At 45.6% G+C, this 17,825-nt stretch overlaps 1 protein-coding gene across 7 annotated transcripts in view; it reads left to right on the top strand.

Moving 5' to 3' along the window:
* Eph (Eph receptor tyrosine kinase) overlaps positions 1-17,825 on the top strand; it is a 104,361-nt gene that overhangs the window by 32,451 nt on the left and 54,085 nt on the right. The gene's annotated exons all lie outside the window — the stretch shown is intronic.

Here is a 17,825-nt window from a genome sequence, read left to right as displayed (position 1 = left end):
GGGTCGGGGGCGATGCAAACGCGTCTTGCAGCTGTGAAAGAAGACTCTTTGACAATTACCTCGTGACAGCTGCATTGCGCTGATAAAAGGCAAGGATGCTGCCTGTGTACATATGTAGGTACACACTTTGGCAACACACATAAGCGAACGGACGGACGGACGGACGGACGATCAGGTTACCTTTCGTGCACCTTCCATAAACGAGGCGACCCTCTCGCTCTGCACGGGCTCGAATTATTATCTTGATCGGCCGGGCCGGTCGGCCGCTCTGTGTGTGTGTGTACCTGCTTTAATAATAATGATAATATTGCGGCCGGTTAATAACATTAATAATGAGAGAGCCTGCCTTGCTGCTAAATGATGTGTAAATTACGATATTCAGTCACAATTACCCTGATGTGCGCGCTTGTTGGTATACAACACGATCTGGTCGCAGCCGATAAATCAAGTTATTAAGCAAAGAGGACATCGCGGTGCCGCAAAGTCGGTCGTTGCGCGCATACCTTTTCGGCTTGATGGGCATCCAATTTCGGAAGGTAACAAGCCTATTTCCCTGACGGACTGTCTGCCTGAGAGAGAGAGAGAGAGAGAGAGAGAGAGAGAGAGAGAGAACCCACTGGCTCTGTTCGAAATAATTATTTGATTGATTTCTCAGGTGACATTCCTGGAGCATAGACTGGTTTGTCAATTTTGAAATGGGAGCCGCGCACGACGGGGAATAATCGCGAGCAGCCGAATTAATTATGATTACCAAAGTGTACAGTTGTATACCAGAAGGTTTGTCGTTCTCAGGAATATTAAATTAACGCACAACCTGATTTTTGTGCCGCGAATCCGCACACACAAAGGGACAAAAAGCGGCGCATACCTACCACACGACTACAACTTGGTACAACAAGTTAAATTCTCGAGTTACCCGCTCTCGGCTCCGTCCAGACGTGTTTGCAAATACTCGCAAAAAAATTTAATACACACACACACGCATCATGCACGCCGCCGCGAGCAGTGATCGAATTACGTGCGGTTTTCGGGATTTCGATTCCATTTTTTTTTCGGCCGCTGTCATTTTGCGGTTGAATGCAATTTTGCTGTTCTCATTTCTGTTTTTCGTGTCGCGGCAGCGGTGGTGGCGGCGGCGGTCGAGCTGCGTTTTTTGGTCCAAGAGGATTTGCCGTGCGGTGCGGCCTTGAAGGAAGGCTCCCCTCCCGCTGCCCCCACCACCGACACCTCGGTGTGTGTATTTTTTACCTGTCTCGCCTGCCCGCTCCTCTCCGCTGCTGCGCGGCCTGAAAAATGCATGGAAAGAAGAGGCACAGCTGACACCATAAAATTTTACACCTTGCCCTGCCTGCCTGCCTGCCTGGCTGTCTGCTTTTGCAATAATCCACCTGACCGCAGCGCGCATTTCGGCCGGGAAACAAAAGCTTTTCCGACCCACATGCAGCACGCCGCCGCGCTAAAAGGGTCATTCGGGGGAAACAATGAAAATCATGACTGGAGCTTTTTCCCCGGCGCAGTAGACACACCGAAAAGGTCAAATAATGGGAGAGTGAGTGAGTGAGAGGTGTGTGTTTAAAAAGTATTGACTCAGATAACAATCGGCTGCAATTATAAATTTCACCCTTTCCTCGCGGATTTCACACCGGTAATTGATCATATTGTTTCTCAGTCAATCGGCACTTAATTTTTATTACGAACGCGCGTGGTGTGAATACAGCTCTTTCTCTCGGTCAAATCTTTCATCTCCAATTATAAATCACACCCGGCAACGAGATAGCTCAAGACAACAACGAAAAAATGTGCTCATGTACGCGCAATAAATTCACCGCGCGCTTTCTCTTCACTGACAATTTCAATTTTTCTCGCCCTCGAAACTTCAAAACGGCGATCGCCGCTGCTGATGCGCGATGCTGTGTGTGTGTTGTGTGTTATAAACCCTTTTTATATTTGCACACGTCGGTCGGGGCAGGTGCGACGGAGAAAGTCGCTTTAATCCGCACACAATGAATGGGTTTGTGTTGCTTTTTCGCAAAATTTGCTGGTTAATTTTTCACGTGGAAAAACGCTGACGGGCGGGATTTTCATTTGAAAAGCGCGGCGGCGTGGAAGTGAGCGAAAAAGTGGGAACTGTTTTGAATGCCCGTTTCATACACGCACGAACTAGGTCAGCTGGGCGGAATTTAAAAATGTAAATATTCAACTGTGCAATTCGACACCGCAGAGTGAGTCAGAAAACGAGAGGTTTTGCTTCGCCTTCTATCTCTGAATATGCTCACTTATATTTAATTTACTGCGCGACGCATTCACGTGTCATACGTAATTTCTCTGGGCAGTAATTCACTTCTCGCGCCGCTTATATTTATTCATTTATTTGTATGCAACACGCTCGGCCATCTTGATACACGCAGCACGCTGCTGAAATTAAATTTAACCAACTATTTGTATGTGCGCGCGCGCGAGAGAGAGAGAGAGAGAGAGAGAGAGAGTCGAGCGAAAAACAAGCTGCGATTGCGTTATATAAAAGTTGCATCGTAAATATCTCGTTGAGCCGCCGAGAAACAAAGAGATTCTTGCAGCCGTGTTCTTATTATAATAAATTGGACACGGACGCACCCTTTGTGGGGAAAATAATAATAACACAACAACCAAATCGGTTTTTGCTCAATTAACCGGCCGGACTTGGGCTGCGCCGAGAGTCTCTTTCGCTTTCTCGCCGTGCATGCGCTTGTCACTGCTTTTTACGACGCGCGTATTAAAGCGAAGAAATTAATTACGTTAATAAACAAGCAGATCGCAATTTCACGTTCAACGTGTAATTTTCTCTGCTAATCTCGAACACACACACATACTCTCGCACGGCTGAATTAAACGGCCGTCATTATAGCGCATTACCCGATGTTAGTCCGCCATTTGTGTGCAAACACACAAAAAGTCGTAAAATATGCCGTAAAATTTTTACTGTCGTCCGATGCGTGTCATCGGCGCCGCGTTTAATCACACAATACGCAAATGAGCGAATCGGATTGACACATGCCCACAGGTGAACTAGCTCTCCTTGCAGCAGCAGCAGCAGCATCAGCCCTCGTGATTGATCACCTCCAACTCTTTTTTTCGCTCGAAACGCACACGTGCAAATATACACCAGTCCAGGGTATACTTGGGCCGAGTCAGCTGTGTAACTGATTACGTGCCGAAATTATTGTAATCAAGCGCTCGCGCGCCTCGAAAATAAGCATCATAAATTTTTACGTCAGTTTCCACAGCATTTATTAATAACGTGCGTTTGTCTGCGGCGGCGGTGGCGGCCAGAATGAGTCTTTTGTTCAACTGGCAGAATTAATTGGAGATTAGCAGCAGCAGCAGCAGCAGTGCGTCCGGCTCGCTGTTATTATTTTTCTATTAACTTTTCCTACCTAATAATTTTTTTAATTAATCACTTGCTGCATGAGCCGCTCCTCCCGCTACTTGAACGCAATTGTACCGAGCAAGAAGTGAGATATTCATTAGGCATCGATTATTAATTAGCCGAGCCTGTGTAATTACGATCGAGACTTCCGTGATGTGTGATTTATGCGACTCACGAGCTACACAGCTGCGCCGAGGAAATTGACTTCTCGTATATTAATAAAAATCGGACTCTCAGCTCGATGCACGGATTCGGTGGCGCCGTCTCGTCAATTTGCGCAAAACCACAGCACAATCGATGACCCCGCGTAAATATCTACGACGATAATAAGACGCATGTTGCTCTTCCCGTCTTTTTCTTTTTCTTTTTCCTCCGCCGGGAAGGAAAATAAATCGGATCCCTTCGCTCAATTTAAAATGATAAATAGCCGATTCGATGTATCCGACGGGAATTTCCCCCGGCCGCGAATCGGGTCTTAGGATGAACCTGCGTGTGTGCCATCTTCTCCGCTCTATTATTATTTTTGTTTCCAAGCAAAACAAGTACTCGGAAAGGCACTTTGGCCCGGGCGTCCGTCCGTCCATCGGTCTGTCCGCCGCCGGGCAGTCCATCACGCTGGCTGTCAAAACGCACCCCCTGGCAGATCAAACCCCCTCCCGGTTTTAACAGCCGTTTTTTGCCCTGTTCGCTTTCGACGTGAATAATTCAGGCGGAATGTAACGTTCGCGTTCTCGTTTCAGTCAGCAGCACATAAATTATGCTTTAGCCGGCTATTTGTTGTAATATGTCCGGCCGGATGATGGTTTGGATTATAGCCGCGCGCGCGGTATCAAACCGCATCGCATTTAAATCCCTCTCGGCTCATTTCAAAAGCGCGGCGGCCGCATCAGCAGGCCAGACGCGCCGAGGAGAGTGGGATTAAGCCGCCGACTTACATATCCACTGCCGAATTGATTTTTTGCCTCCTTTTGTTGTCGGCTGCTGCTGCTTTACGCCAAATCCGTCTGTCTTGCTCGCAGCGAAATTTACACTCAATTTCTTTGCAGGCGAAATTTATTGCTTTAATTCCTCCTCCCATACGCGAGATGAAAGGGTTGAAAGGCCAGCGTAACAATTTGTGGTTTGGAATTAGTTTCGAGTTCGCCTGACGCGCCAGCCAAGATGATGAATTTCACGAAGCCTTAATCCAATTTCCCTGCTTCCTCCACGGCAGCACGCAGGCTTGTCAAAGCCTCGGAGCCAGCGTCGTAATTTTGCCGCTCTAATTGGCCGCTTAGCCACCTGAAATTGGCCATATTTTCTTCCCGAGTTTAATTTTGCTAATTGGTAAACGTCAATTCAAGGAACGCACAAATTTCCCAGGTTTAGAGTAGCACAAGCTACAATAATGGTGGCGCCTCTATAGCCCAACCAAAAAGATGCATTGGAGGAAATCAGCTGACGACCTGCCTGACGTCACCTCTGCTCACCGCTGGAGGCATTTAAGTCAGTTTTCAGTTTTCGACGCGGAAAAAATGCTCTTTCCTGGAAAAAGTTAATTTCCTAGTCTTCTCGTCGAGGAAATGGCTTTTTGTGTGGTCACCGGACGTGCTGGGTTTTAATCTCGCCGTGCGCCCGGCTTGGATGATTGACCCTGAGGAGGAGACCGAGATGCCTGGTCACTGTGCTGCAGCGCCGATCGAGCTATGTATAACCGAAGTTATATTACACGACTTTTGGCCCGCGGCTTTCCAATCCCCCTGATCGCCGGGACGCGGCCATTACGCTGCTCTCGGTTTCGGATAAATTATTTATGACGAGGCACCCTCGATGCACCGCCCTAATTGCCCGATCTGCATATTAAACAACGGCTGTGAGCCAGGAATTTTAATTACACTCGGCGGTTGATTGTATGAAAATTTGTCAAAATATCCTAGAAATCTCCCACGGCCTAGCGAAAATTTCTAATTCGATTTTATCAGTTGATCATTGCAGTACAGAGCCAACCTGACCGCACGCACACGCATACATAAAAGTTATCAAGGCCAGCAGCGGCCATAGCCAGTCGTCTCGTATAATGCAAAATTCATTATGAAGTTTATATAGATGCTGGCTAGCCCAGCCAGCGACCGGAGCTGCTGCTGCTGTTGCGCGTTTTTTAAAGTCTCATCTTTGTCTCATACTGCGGAATAATGAAGAATATAAACTGGCTGCCGCTTTTTGGTCCATTCTCCGCGCGTCGGCAGGCGAGCGAGCGAGAGCGGCCGGTTGGCTTTGTATAATACGTGTTGCCTGCCCGGCCGTCGTTTCATTTTTTTCTAAACCAGTTTTTAGCCAGCTTTTACTGCCAAAGCGAGCGAGTGCGCAAAGCTAACCACCTCTGCCCGCGCGCCGCACAGACTTTGGGCAGCGCTCGCACAATGCTGCTGCTGCTGCTGCTATCGCGTTTAATATAATAAAATGGGATGTAAGCAGATAAGAGCAGGCCAGATTTATCTGCGAAACACACACACGCACACAAACACACGCAGAGTCCCTTTCGCGCATTGTCGGCTCCATTTCCAGACCAAAAAGATGATTTTTAAGTGGCTCTACTGCGTGTTTACGCTCGGGATCGTCTTGACGGGGCTTACGAATCCGCCCGCCGAGGAGTCAAGTTGTGCCTTATCTCCACCGAGGGTAATAGGATGCAGCGGAAAATATGAATCCCGGAGACCCTTTGACGAGCCCAGCCATGCGCCTGCTTTCTGCATTATTCAAAAGGAATTCGAAACTTTTGGGTAGCAAAATCTGACCTAGCTCTGCAATTTCAACTTTCAATTCATACCGACTTGAGTTAAAAAAGTAGAATCACATTCCTTTGAACTGTATCATCATATCTAGACACGGCGTAATTACATTATCCTGCTGATTACTATTATTTTAATAATTCCTTTGTCTCGCGGCATGAAAAATGCTGGTAGGTGCGCGTTTCTGCTGGAAAATTTCACATCAAACCCGGCGGAATGTGTGCGAAACTGGCGCAGCTAGCAATTCATTAGCATCAAACGACAACACATACACGCGGGCTGCTCTCATTCCTTTTCGCCCTGGCTGCTGCTGGAAACACACTCGGGTTTTTAATTCTCACCATTAGCGCAAGCAGCGTGCACAGCTACACACTCTCTGTGTGAGTATATGTAGAGAGAGAGAACGGCATCAGAGTGAAAAAATCAACAGCCGGCAAGCTGCTGCTGCTACTGCTGCTGGAGCTGTTCACAAACACAAATAAACACGAAACCATCTCATTACAACTTTGCATTACATTCCGCTGGAATAAAAAATAAAAAATATACAGACACAGTGAAAAAGAGCAGAGAGGAACAACAAGTAGCCGGCTTGTGCAGAAAACACACACGCCGAGGGTGTAATTTGGCGAGAGGACCATCAACCATCCGCACACATACACACTCGTCGTAGAAATAAACCAAGAGATTTTGGCTGGCTCCGTGTTTTACTGTGGATGTCGCCGAGCCGAGGCATCTTTTAATGACCCGGCCGCGCACACCAGAGATTCCCAATAAGTGATAAGCCCGGCGAGCTGCTGCTTTTTAATTATCGCCGTGCGGAGGAATCGCACGCTTATCGCTGATTGAAAAGCAGGGACAAAGCAGATACGTGAGATAATTAATTTCCGAATGCTGCGGCCGCCGCTGCTGCTGTGATTAATGCCCGTCCTGACGTTTTTATATTTTATGCGTGGCGAGCGGAATAAATGCGCTCGTAAAACCGCGGCACCGCACCACAAATCTTCGTTTCTGCCCCGCGTATGTGAGAGTGAAGAATAAATACTTTTTTGCCGTGTAATTTACATACTTGTCCGCCGGCCGAAAATTCGACCACATTATACGCGCGAGGCAATGGAAATTCAATACTTGCTGCGTGTCGTTTGCGCGCCGAACGAAAATCGAACTCGACCGCCTATTGTAAATAATATCTGACGTCCGCGGTGATCCTTTCGCGACGCTGCTATCTCGTTTTGTTATTGTTGTTGCTTCAATGCTTCATTTTTAATGCTTCGAGACATTAGAAAGGCGCGACTAATTTCGTCGTTGCCACCTCAGATGCTCCTCCATGCATGCGGACAAAAAGTGTAAGATTTCGGTGAGAAAAAGCTCGCGCTGCCGTGAACTATTATACAATTATTGTATTAGGTTTCATCTCTCTTTTTCTCGTCACTCGAAAATTACTCAACGCGACACACTGTGACGCTGAGTAATTCTTAAACGCCAGCGCCATAAGTCAACATCACACCGCTCGCAGGGAGTATGTAACTCGTCGTTAAATGCATTGAAAAATCGCTCCCGCTGTGATATGCAACTTTTAATCAGCCGCGTTTGTGCATGTCATGCGCGTCTTATCTGTCCAAGTGAGCTGCAATGCACGCAGCCTCCGCGAGGGAAGGTCGAGTCAGAGGAAATCAGGGTTCGCACAATTGGCGCCCGTTTATTTCCAGACAGTACTTAATCGCTTGAAAGCAAGGCAAATTACCTAAATGTTTTGGTCAAAAATTCAAAAGTGAATTAATATTTTCTAAAATGCCTAATTTATTATCATTTTAATGACTCGTACATCAGGCCATAACAAACGAGTTCAATATGACCTTAAAAATTATATATATAATATATATCTTAAAAATTATATATATATATATATATATATATATATATATATATATTTCCTGATTAGCTACTTCAAATAATAATGCTATATTATGCTACAGTAAGAATTCTTTCAGTTGGTTTTTGGAGAGCTCTAGAAAATAAAAGCTATTAACAAAATTCTCAACGTTGATTTGGCTTCAGACACAAATTTAAATATTCTGGAGCAGATTTTTCGGCCGTTAACAGTTCCTAAGCTTCCTGGCTTCTCATGAAGGAGCCAGAAAGCAAAATTTAAAGAGCTTTTATGGAGGAAAATTTCTTAATATTGTAAAATAGATTGTTTTCCGTTTTTTATGCGTCTAAAACATAATAATTACGTTCTTTTTCAAAGGGCCGTTTTTCAGAAAAATTCCAGAAAAATACCGACAGTCTTTTTGTCAATTTTCCGCCCTTGTGTAAAACCCTAAGGGAAATAATTTCTTTCTGTGTGCTGGAATTCGCAGTCCTATCGGCTCGAATTTGCCAAATTTGGCTCGCGACAGTACTGTTGGTTATTTTTGCTCGGAAGCCCAAGTCAATGGAATGGATATGACAAACATGCGAGCGAGGGCATGCGAATATTGCCTTTTTCGGCTCGGCAGCGTTGCCAAAATTGTTTCGGCCAATAAAACGAGTCAATTTATGGAGAGCATCCGCGCCGAGCGCGCACTATATTTCATTTATTTATCCTCTCGGCACGCCGCTGATTTAGCTTCCCCTCCGTATTTTTAATGATCCCAATAATTTTTCAATAATGAGCAGAAAAATGCTGCGCGCTTGGACACATAATTTTTTAAGACTCCGATTGATCATTAAAATGTGTGCGCTCGGGAGAATTTATCTCTGCTGCCTCTTTATTGTGCGCGCGGATTTAACCTCTCCGCGGGCAACTTTATAGACTGCGGCCAGTTTGTTAGTTTTGAGAGTGTGTATGTGTGCGCGCCGGACAAACTTGCAAAAAATACCGAGTGGGCTCGGATCATATATTACGCTCCGAGCTAGCGGCTCGCGTGATCCGGAGGAAAAATTCGGCCCTCTTCACCTCTGCGGTAAAATAGTAAAAAAAGACAAAATTGAAATGATCCAACGACCGAATGAAAAAGAACATTCCCTGAAGTCCAAAAGAAGATGAAATGGTCAGGCCCGAGTGGTAGACGGCCCTGCGTGTCAGAAGTGAGGATGACTTTCGGAAAAATGGGCTTGTATTCGCATCTGTCTGTGTATACAGGTGTGTACGAAAATAATTTATTGCGCAAGCAACCACCGTGCCGTGTGTTGTGTATGTTTTCATTGGAGAGGAGTAATTTTTAATAATGTAGCGAGTCGCAGGGTGGAGCGAAATTATTATTATTGCACGCCGTACGTACGTACACACATCTCTCTCGTGTGCTGACAATGCGCGGATTTTTCCGCTCGTGTCTTCCAAGAGGGTGCGGTGTTTTGTAATAGAGGCGAAACTCGCTTGTACGTGTATTTATTGCTCAATGAAATAGTGTGAGAATGACACCGCAGCGCGCTCATTGTTGCGCGCCGCGTATATTATATTTAACGTCAAATATTTATTTAACTGATTACCCCGCGTGTTCTGTGTGTGTGTATTTGCGCTCGCGGTTATTGCGTGCAAGCACCCATACGGTAATGGATCCTTTTGTCCGGGCGAATGAGCCTGTAAAGATGTATGGCCATTGATAGTTGGCCATTAGGCTCAACAGATTTAATCACTCGTGAGTGATGGGCTAGAAATTTCGCCTGCCTGCCTGAAAACTCGAGAGGCGTAAAATTTCAGCTTGATTTTTTGACGAATTTCCAAGTCACGGCGTGATGACAGCGGCCGTTTAAAGACCTTCAGTTTGCCTTCGCGAGACAAAAAAGTTTGTTTGAAAACTGATGAATAGAACAATCGCGTCTTTTTGCAAGGCAAACGTGTCAACTGCAGGCCACTTGTCCAAAACTAGGCCATCAATAATAAAGGATCGCCGAGTGAGAGAGAAGGAACGAAAGAAAGGACGGCTTTGAGCAACTGATACCACCACCGAGTGCATTCAGCTCTTTTCCTTATTATATTCCAGCGGAGCGCGCCGGGCCGAAAGTAAGTCGAGTTTATTATGCAAAAACGTGAGGTTGCATAATTGAATTTCTCGTACTGCATTTCGAAAGTAAGAAATCAGCCGCTGCCGATTTGACAGACGCGGATGAATATTTATTTATTCGGCTGGCGCGCCTACCGCATGCAACCCGGCGAGCGGGCTGCTGGAAAAACAACGGAGGCTTGATCGAATTTTAATTTACCTGTCAGCCGGCTGAGCAGCAGTTTTTCAAAACGTCGCCGTCAGTGGAGCGAGCAGCTCGGCTTTCGCGGAGCAACGGCTTTGTTGAGCGGCTCATTTGAATATTCGACCGATATTTCATCTTTGAGGCAACTAAATAAATAAATAAATACGCGTGCAGCGAGTATACGAGCCTCGTAGCGTATTCACGAATCCAATTTTTGCGGAGACAAAGAAAGGTATCGGAAAAATGTTTTCCGCGAGAGTATTGGCTGCTCGTTTTGCATTTTCACGCCCGCCAGTGTGCCTGTCTGCCGTTTCGGCCGGAAGAAAAATAAGGGTCGGCAGGCAATTGGGCGCACTAGGTGAAAATCGAGCGCGCCTGCTGCTTCTTTTCCTCTTTCGCCCCGGCTCTCTAGCTCTGCTCTCATTGCAAAATAGATGTGCACCATCTGCGGCTAACAACCCCATTCCGACCCTATCAGCGGCTTTATGGTGTTTTCACGGGTAATGGAGAACATAAATGTGGATTGCAAAGAGCTCGAGCACACCTTTGCCTTGCTTCTAGTTTCTGCTTATGCACGCCTAATGAAAAGCGATACCACGGCAGCCCGATGATGAGCGGTGGCAATAAAAATTAATGCATGTATATGTATTTGCTCGGCCGGAGCCGCTCCCTCTAATCCAATTATCGCGTGGGCGTTCAGGTGTAATAGAAACCAATTTGCAACGACGTTTCTAATCATCGAGACGAGCACCTGGGGTGCACCGGTTTACTACGCCGCCTTTAATTACCTGCCTCGACTGCAAATTGCACCTTGCTTGCTTTATTATTTCTCGAGCACGCCTTTTTGCCCATTGCTTGTCGTTTCGAGTCGCTCAACAGAAAGGATTTTGCCTATTTAAACTCGGGAAATTGAATAATATCCAGCCCGGAGCAGCATCCTGTCATTTTTTAATTTTCTGTCAGTTCTGAGTTTTGTTCAAATCTGCTTCGCCTTGAAAGTACAGTTAAGACTTGAATTTGCATATTAATTGATAACTTTGAAATCAAAATACATGCATTTATCCACTTTTAGCTGCATCGATTTTTTGGTTCAATGTCTTCTTCTTACACGTACATTACGTGTCGATGGTTCCCATCTTAGCAATTTGAGATGATTTGATTTTGCGGGGAGCTAGGATGTCGTTAAAACCCACAAGTGAGTGCTCAAAAGTCTGAGCACATCCTGCTCTCGTGAGCCGAGTCAATTTCGAAAACAAAAATGGTAATAACCACGATTCGCCTGCTCTTGTGTGTGTAACAAGAGCAGAAATCAATACGCCATAAATTTTTATTACAAAAGTATAAGCGCCTGCCATGGTTCGGATATGGTTTGTCTTCAACGAGAATGAAATTCGTGTGTGGTCAGAACGCCTTGCTTATTATTTTCTCGGGAATATTCCTTCCAATTAAGACACAAAGCAGGCAGCCCCTCGAGCTAGGCTTGCCAATAAATCCTCTTGCTTGTAATCTCTGAGAAAATCCTCTGCTCACCGGCTGCAAGTAGGTTAAGAAGTATATTGAAAATTTAATGCACTGCTGCTGCAAGTCTTTTGTCCCTTTTCGGCCGGGTAATGAAGGGCGTTGTTACAATTATTTGCACTGCATGCGTAATTGTTACTTAATGGCGCGACGGCGAAACAAAATGCGGCTCAAGGTTGGAAATCTCATTTTGCTTGTACCATTGTCCGCATTGTGAGGGCCAAGGTAAATAATTATGAATTTCAAATTAGCTCTCACTCGCTCTCGTTTTGTTGTTCAACAATGGCATGATGCTTCTATTACCTGCTCTGCCGAGGATGCATTAGCAGCCGGCAAATTGAATCGGGCAAAAAGGGCACAATTTGTACAATGACACGGTACTAATTCGCGCGCGCAGATGCACGGCCGAGATACACATTTTGAGACAGAGGCCTCCATTATGGGGCACTCACTAATTGAGAGAGACTTTCCCAGAAAGTGCTGAGGTCTCAATCCGTCTGTCCGTCCGCTCGCGTTCGCTCGCACTCGGACACAAAATGCAGCAGTGTACGTGGCGCGGCCATTCTTTTTGGTAAGTTCATTTGGCAGTGAGTCAGCGCTTTATTATTATGGATAGCAATAATGAGTGGAGGGACCTCTTTGAACCCGCGTGTATCCATCGCCCGCCGCATGTGAAAAGAAACCTCATCTCTCGCGCCGGCCAGCCGCTCGTTTTCGTTTGGCCAGGCTGGCTGGCAGCTCAACAATGAAATAGGAGGAGTTTCGTATGTAAAAAAGCCTGTGTATTCTCTCGGCCGACAATGGTTTTTTTGGTGCAAAATTGTAGGCGGAGGACCGTGCAGACAAACAGGCGGTCTTCATCTCATTAAATCTCGTGGCAGAGTTTGACAACTCGTCTGAAATGGGTGTTTTGGAAGAAGTCCTTGCCCTTTTAACAAATTTCTCCTGCATAATTATCACCGCATTCGGATCGGCCGAAGAATTTTTCTTCAACGATCACGCGGCATTCCTTTCCTTCTATCTGAGAGCTATCGGCTTTGAATCAAGCCTCTCTTTTGATAAACGTCTGGGATCATAAAGAGTCGCATCAAACGGTTGCCTGTTAATTGTAAAAATACTCAGCAATAATGAACATGACTGGTAAATGTAATTGCCGTGTCATGTGCACAATATATAACTTTCCCATCCTTTATACATGAAACAACTCGTCGATTTTCACAATCGGCTTCCAGCACACAATTTCATTTTCCGAGCCAGCTGTAAATCACTCAGCGTCGATCCCGGCCGGGGAGCGAGTACCGTACACCATTTGTCAGAGATTCCATGTCGTTAATTAATTGCAACAACGTCTTTTAAGTAATAAGCACAACGGCTATGGAGAAGCGAGCGTTCTTCAATTATTAAATCATCGTCCCTGGAAAAAGCATCCAGGAGACGCTGATGGATTTATGGACGCTAGCGATCGATATTTTCCACCGAGCTTTATTAATGCACCAACACGGCGAATTAATTAATATTCAAAATTGCGAGAGAAAGTGCGTGTTTACACACACACTCACTCACTCTCGTATTATGATTTCTACTTCGTAATCCGGTCGTTGGCTGCCTTGTTTTCCTAAATATAAAGCCGACGTTTAATTATTTAAGAGAGCGACCGAGCGTTTAGTGTTGTTCTAACGAGAGTTTACAGTGTGACACGCGGAAAAGGATGCAAATGCATGTTTAGACACTGCCTGTCGCACGGGTCACACCCACCTTTTTAGATTTTCACGCGTCGTTAAAGCAGTTTGCCGCGGAGGCGTTCACGAACCTCCATACGACACGAAAATTCCCCGATAGACGTGAGTTATTATCGCTACCTTTTTTAATTGCACGAAAATTTGTCAATCCTCTTATACAAAATTGTGTGCCGGCCGAGCATTAATTCCTTTGCTCCTTAAGCGGATTGTGCAAATAAATTGAAAATTAAACCGCCCGGCTTTTTGTGCGCCGCTGTCTGAGTCTGTACGAACAAAATAAAATTCAACGAGGTAGGTAGGTAGAGCGAGCCAGCGAGCGAGTGGATATTTCAAAATAAACGTGAAAAGCGTCGCAGAATGCACGAGCGGAGAGCGATTGGCCTGGCCGATAAAGGCGCGCTGGCCAGAATAAATTTGCCTTGTTAGCCGCAACAAAAACGGCGTTGGCTTTTCATATTAAACTGCCATTGAGATGAATCTACGCCGTTTGTTGTTGCTGCTGCTGTAATGTGGCCAAATGAGCCGCCCTAAATAACCCAGATAGCCGGGAAATGCGGTGCGTAATTGGAAAAATGAGTTAATCTCGCGCTTGGCGGCGGCGGTGGCGGGCTGAAATTTTCTCTTTTCGACAATAAATCAGCGCGGGCGCACGGATTAATCCACGCCGCGTGAGAGAGAAAGAAAGAGCACTCTACTTACGTAATGACGTGGGAATGAGCACCGCGCACGGCATTTTATTCACGCATTATCTGCTGCAGTATCGAGACACCATTAGATCCTACACATACGCGAGAGAAGGAAAATAAATGTATCCCCCTGATGATGTACAGCAGCTGGAGAAAATGAGATATAATGACATTTCCATCCCATTAACTCGGCGGCAGCAGCAGCATTCTTTTATTTTAAAGAAGATTTTTTGTCCCATCTTGCTCTCTCGCTACACCTTAAAAACCGACTCGGCTAAAAAGTGCCTCTGTGTCTGTAGCCGAATCAAAAATTTCAACGGCAGCCCGAGCAGCGTTTTTTAATTGGATACGTGTGCAGCGTACAAAAGTCGCTCGCTGCTGGCACCATTCGCGCCCATCCGCGCGACACTCTTAATGAAATTTCGCAGCATCTTTCCCCGAAAATTTCTCCCAATTTGGTTAATTTGCGAGCACAAAGGGGCTGCAAATGCGTCTCCGCGACACATCAATTCGATTCCGCGCGAGAAGACGTTGCTTTTCTTGCGCAGAGACGTCAGTTTCGGTATCAAACAAAAATGCCTCTCATAAAGAAGGGGGGAGGGACAGAAACGTTCTGACGAATGTCGCATTTAATTGTGGATGACTTTTTGAGGGAGAACAAACAGTGCGGAGAGTAAATTACGTTTCAACACACGAGTTTGCCAGTCTATCTATTAAAAATTTTAATTTAAAAGATTAAATAAATGAAGAAAAATCTAAACTTTATTTTCATTACGAAAATACCTTAGTTTAATTGTGAAAAAAATGGATTTAATGGACTATGCAACAGAGTTAAGATATTTTGTTAATTACATTAAATCGAATTAGTTGCCATGAAAAACATTTAATGTTGATTTAAAAAATGTACTGTAATATATTTTATTTTTTTAATCTAGCTATTCTCTGCAAAATATTATTTCAAATGCAATCCAGGAGCTCCTTACAACACATTTTGTTGCGTTGAACATAATTTCAGCGCAATGCCGCTCCCACAGTGTCATTTCAGCGCATCGTCACGAAAGGAACGAAAGGGTTCTGCTCCTCTCCGCCGCTCACATCCATCACTGCGCTCGCTCGCGACTTGAAAAAGTACGCGCGGGTCAAAATGGATTCGCAGTGATTGATTTCGACACGAGAACTTTTCGCACGGTGCGCGAAAGAGCAAAAAACAAGGAACGAGTCCCAACGCATTACACACACCGGCGGCGGCGGCAGCGGCGCGGAGAAAGTGTTGGGGGCAAAAAAGCGGCGAATTATCGATGCCACTCGTCGGCGGCGGGCGCGTTATTACAATAATAAACACGCTCGCGAGCAGCTGCAAAAGCCGATACATATTTTTTCGCACCTCTCTCGTTGGAATTGCCTTTCTCGGCAAATGCCCGCCAGGCCCAGGCGAAAACATATTCCGCCGGATTTTGCGCCAATATTGAAAAGTCTCCTCAGATCGCATCGTTTTGCAGCAGACCAAGAGTCAGAAAGTATATCCAAAGGAATTGCTAGACATTTTTACCGTTTTCTGCCATTTGTTCATTGAGTTAGATAAATGAAAAAAATATATTCACAGGCTTCCTTGAAACATTAAATGACAAAATTAAGATGCAAATTATTTTGACAAATTAAATTTAAAAAAATAACACAATTCTCCACGAATGGGTACATTTTTGGATAAAATTTAAGAACCGAACTTTAGGGGATCGTTCTGGACTTAATTTTAGGGCTAAAACTCGACACATCCTGAAAGCTGATATTTTTTAATGAAAATTATCTTACAGTGTTCGAATTTTCTTGACAGTTAAATTATTTGACTAAAAAATAATTCAATTTTTTTTTTCTTTTTGCTTGGTACCTCTGACGTGGCCAAGAAGTTTCTTGTGGGTTCATCCTTGATTACAGTTGAACGTTTTAATCGTCATCCTGTTTTGACGCGGAGGAGCCAAATTGAAAAATGATCCGGCGGCTAATCTCTCGCGGAATAAAGCCGGCTGGCCAATTAATGATGCGAGAGAGCGCGCGGATCGGCGTGCGAGGAGCGCGGGGGCAAGTTGCCTTATAAGTTTAATGAGCGAGACCGGCGGAAGAAAAATAAACGAAAAAAATATGTGTCCTGCGGCCGGGGCGAAATGCCGTGTCTCGTCTAATTTGATCGGCTTGTTTATTCAGCAGAATATCGCCAATTAGGGTCGACAGTCGACACACGAATGGGTAATGAGTGAAAGTTTAATTCAGCACCAAAACAACGTGCGGTGGCTGTCGATTTCGTGAAAATCGGACTGGATCCCGCTGTGTCTTTGTCGATAATCAGACTTGTGCAACGGCTTTCGTTTTACATTTATTTCTGGTTACGCCGAAAGTGATCCAGGTCGAGGATTCCATCAATTTATTTCGCAACGGGAATCAGATAAGCCGGTCTCTTCGGCAATGACTGAATTACTCTCGAGAGTGATATACCAGCCAGCTTTCCAATTGACCCCGGCCGACCTCTCCGGCATCTCTCTCGCCGTGCTCTTTGCTCAAGCCGAGTGCACATCCATAAAGTCGGCCTAATGGCTCTGATTCGCGGCGAAAAAATGTAATGAGTGGCTCAGACACCTCGCCCAAAAGAGAAACGCCTGGCTCTTCGGCTCGGGCTTTGGCGGCGAGCGATTGATTGTGCAAATTTATTGTGTCCGCAACAAAGGCAGATGTGCGCCCGGCAGTTGCATCGAGAAAAAACAATCGCCAGCGTCATGCTCACATGGAAATCGAAGGTGATGTGCCGAGCAATTATGACTACAATGGGGTCGCCCCGGGCCCGCTCGGCCGCTCTGCCGCGAGAAAGTCAATCAAAATTAAGGGTCAGGCGCGCGCTCGCCGAACTTTGCATTCCGCAAGCGTACGATTACCTCATCCTCTCTGCTCCAAGTTTGACGGAAGAAAGGTAATGCCGCAGCCTGTTAATTAGCAAATCAGAAACTTTCATCGCCTGATCTAAAACTAATAATAGAGACGTCGCTTTCTCCGCGGCGGCGGCGTCGATCGATGAACAAAATCTTTTTTGCTCTCACACACCCCGTCCGAGCCTTTTTTGGTGGGTGTAACGCAAAATCCGAGGAACGATCGAGATTCAGCGATAGCGTGATCCGTCGGCTTTTAATTAATTAATTAATGAAGCGGTCTAATTTCCCAGCACCACCATATAAATTATGCACGTCTCGTGTGTGTGTGTGTGTTTCTGTGTGCAGATTCCATCTGCGAAGATTTTAAATATTCCGAGCCATGCTCTGCGGAGCTAGTGTCACCGCCAGATGCTTTTGCTTGTTGTCGGCGCAGCAGAGATGTTTCGGCCCAGGTACATATCTGGCGTGTAAATTAGATATGCGCGCGCGATGAAGGCACCCGCCATGCATAATATCCGCGCGCTGAAATGCCGTGCCTCTTGTCTCGCTGCGCTGCTGCTCTCTCACTAATTAAATTAAGCAAGATGGACGCTTGTGCTTTTAATTTCGGCCTCTCATTAGCTTGA

The sequence above is a fragment of the Cloeon dipterum genome, chromosome 2, assembly GCF_949628265.1.
Source record: "Cloeon dipterum chromosome 2, ieCloDipt1.1, whole genome shotgun sequence".
Classification (NCBI taxonomy): domain Eukaryota; kingdom Metazoa; phylum Arthropoda; class Insecta; order Ephemeroptera; family Baetidae; genus Cloeon; species Cloeon dipterum.
Note: the sequence above shows the minus strand (reverse complement) of the source record. Positions and strands in the feature narration are given on the sequence as shown.